A 3,403-nucleotide genomic window follows, 5' to 3' on the forward strand; every position below is an offset into this window, starting at 1 on the left:
AATTCCCGTTCTATCTCTTTCTTGCGCGCGTGCTTTTCACTTTTGGCTCCCCGATCTATTTTGCTCGTATCATTGTCTGACGTACTTTCATTTCAAGATTAACTGTTGACTCCCAAGCCCTTGTTGCACGCTGATAAATTAACAAAGTCTTAACGACAAATCGAATGTAAGCTAAGTTGCCGTACATTTGCAGTCTCAAAATTTAATTTAAAACCGACTTGAGCTCGGAAGATGCAAACGTAATTACTCGGTTGCGTCCTTTCTGTACATATTAAGTACCAGAGGCCTTGAAATAACCAAATTATTGAGAAGTGATTCGTAGTGGTTCGTTTTAGCAGTCCGATACAGTTATATTTTGCCACTTTCACTGTAGAAACAAGAGAACAGAAATATAGAATTTAGAATATAAAATCTACTTGAACTCGAGCACACGTATTAGAATTGAGGTGTGAGGCAAATCACTTGATCTGAATTTAAATAAAAATCTTAATATGTGGTTTGAGATATTCAAGTAAGAAATGTGCCAATTTGTTTTCTTTTAGCAAATCGCGTCGGTCAAATTTAATTGCCATGTCAGGTTGGAAGTTGGTTGATTTTGAAATTTGCATAACGTAGATATCTTTAGTGTGCGATAATGTTTCGCTCTGAAACTGAATTTTCATTTAGTCAGTGAAGAAAATGCTAGACTCATCCGCTGTCAGAATGCACAGCCGCACCAAGACAACGGTGAGTCTCAAGGGATTATATGTGAAGATTTTCCACTATTTCACTTTATTTTTTCAGTCCCCCTCGTTATGTTACGTGGTTTGTTGTTGGGAAATGTGACTACGCTTAAAATTTCATGACATTGGGGGTGTTAGTTGCCCTGTGTTTGCGGTGTAAGATGACATTTAAAAGTTCTTTTGAAATGGTTACTAAACAAACCGTACCTATGTTATTTTCTCTAGAGTAACAAACACGAAGGTCTACCTGTCAAATTTTGTTTGATAGCGCGCGTATCCAATTCCCTTCTCGGACTCGTTTGCAATATTTTATACATTTTTTTCTTTTCAGATTATCTTTCGATGCTGCTGCAGTTTACAAATTGTTTATAGATGCACCATGTTTTGGTGAAGTTTCCTTTCGGGCCCACAACTCGTCGAGTACATTGGGTGCCTCCGCTAAGAGTGCAACAAACGGCGATTTAATCTGGTAAGTTTAGCAAGGAAGAAAGTGCATGTTAAGGAGAGAACAGTTTGACTTTTGAGGGAGGGGATCGAGGGGGGAGTTGGTATAGCAATGAATGTTTTTTTTTTAATTCTCTCATGTACTAGGAATTTTTTCTCGGGACATGTCTATGCATGATAATTTTTCTCCCTACAACATGCTTTATTGGGCTCACTGAACGTACATGAATTTGTTTTGGTACTAGCATGCTTGCAATATATTTTTTTCCAAAATGACCAGACCCCTCCCCTCCCTAAAAATTCAAATGGTCCACCCTAAAGCCGCTTGAGCTGTCCACGTGATTAAACTTGCGTCACAGGATTGGCTAATCTCTAGATCCCCTAGGATTTCTGAAGCCGGGGGTTATCTAAATATAACTTGAGAGGGATTGCCTTTGACCTCTATATGGGGATCAACTCTCGTACTCTTCATATACCTTTTCCGTGAAGCCAACCACAAGTAAGAAAAGATGCAGGGTACGAGTTTTTGGAGCTGAAGATTTTAGCGTTAGCGCCTGATAACTTATGTAAGGACTTTAACTAAGGTCACTAAGGCAGTGGTAGACCTAGGGGAGGTACCAAGATTGCTTTTTTAAACCCCTGAAGCGTACGACGGACACCCCGGTCCTTTTTAACCGCGCGGCCATGGGCCGAGCGCGGTTCTAGGTTTACCCGTGGTTTATTTTTTTTTTTTTTGTCGGTGACCAGACGCAGACCTCCGCTCGGCCAAATTCCGAGTCACGCAACGTGTGATGTTTTTTCCGCCAGAAGCTGTTAAAACATTAATACACGGATAATTTTACGGACATTGTTTCCTTTGTTGTGGGTAAAATATATTTTCTTTTGGTTTTATCGAAGCGTTGGATTCAAAGAGAATAATAAATACGCTAAAAAAAGGTATTACGTCAGCCATGGAATGCGTTGACGTTGCAGCTTTCACTTTCGCTACGTGACTAATAAGATCGTGTTTACTTTGGAAGTTTATTTCGCCAGAAGCGACGGTCATCAATTTATTTGCAAGTTTGCGAGTATTTCTTGTGGTTTTAGGCAAATGAAGTAAATTCTTTGCCTCTTTCATCGCAGCGAGTTCATAGATCGGATGGAAAATGAAATATTTGCAAGCCAAGCAAAGAACATGTCAGGACATGCAATGATTACGTCATTGGTAGGGAAATAACCACCGTACTAAAGATAGCCGTCGATAACGCAATTCTTGAATTATGTGACTCGTGTGACTTCTTTGCTAGCCCTTTACTCAAGGAAAAAATTAAATTTAAACTTGACTCTTAAGAAAGAAAGCTGTTGTTAATAGTGTTCGTATCTTCATGCCCATACATATCCCAAAGAAAGTTCCAGATTAACACTATTACGTCATCAGAGATTTCGCAACGGCTACGACTGATGGTGCAATAGTACAGTCTGTGTTGATCAAGTGATGTGATGTCTACAGTAATCAATGAATCATCAAGGATTACTTTCGAATGTGCACTGCGTTGCGACTGTAGTGCTAAGAAAACAGTTAAATTTTAAAAGCGCGGTTTTAAGATCTAACAGATCTTCTTGTTATATGGGCGTTCCCCGGATTTACGCGGGCTGAATTTATCATTGGAAATACTGCTTTTGACGCCATTTTTAACACGTTTTCAAACTGATGAGGGGAAAAAAGCGAATGGTTTAGTGTACAATTCTCCCTTGTTGGCGCAAGGCGATATAAGATAATCATTTATTAAGGAGCTGTACGGGCCAAATCTTTCAACCGAACAGCCAGACTAGAGTGCCAAAATTGAACCACAAAATGTTTTTTACAGACTTTCGTTGAGCCCACGAAGAACTACATAGCCAGCGTTGAAACCACTCGGGCGCTAATAACATCTATTATTCGTGAGTTTTAGAAACAACTGGCTCAATTAGAATTAACATAATAGACTCCTATTGATATGCAAAGAAGCTTTTAATTTGGATTTTGACCAATTTTGGCCAATTTTCCACAAATCCCGAAAGCGGTGCCAAATCACCTTCAGTTTGGATTGCTGAATTTTTAAATCTAATGGCCTTTATTTACTTTGTTAAGACCCTTGCTTGTTAACTGTGACACTTAAACGACGTAAATTAATAATCCTTAAAGAACAAACAGCAACATATTTTAAATAATACAGAAAGCACCCGCGCAGCTCTCCCACAGGGCTCTGGTATTTAGG

Source organism: Orbicella faveolata, unplaced genomic scaffold, assembly GCF_042242905.1.
Source record: "Orbicella faveolata isolate gen_17 unplaced genomic scaffold, um_ofav_v1 contig_4, whole genome shotgun sequence".
NCBI classification, from domain to species: Eukaryota; Metazoa; Cnidaria; class Anthozoa; order Scleractinia; family Merulinidae; genus Orbicella; species Orbicella faveolata.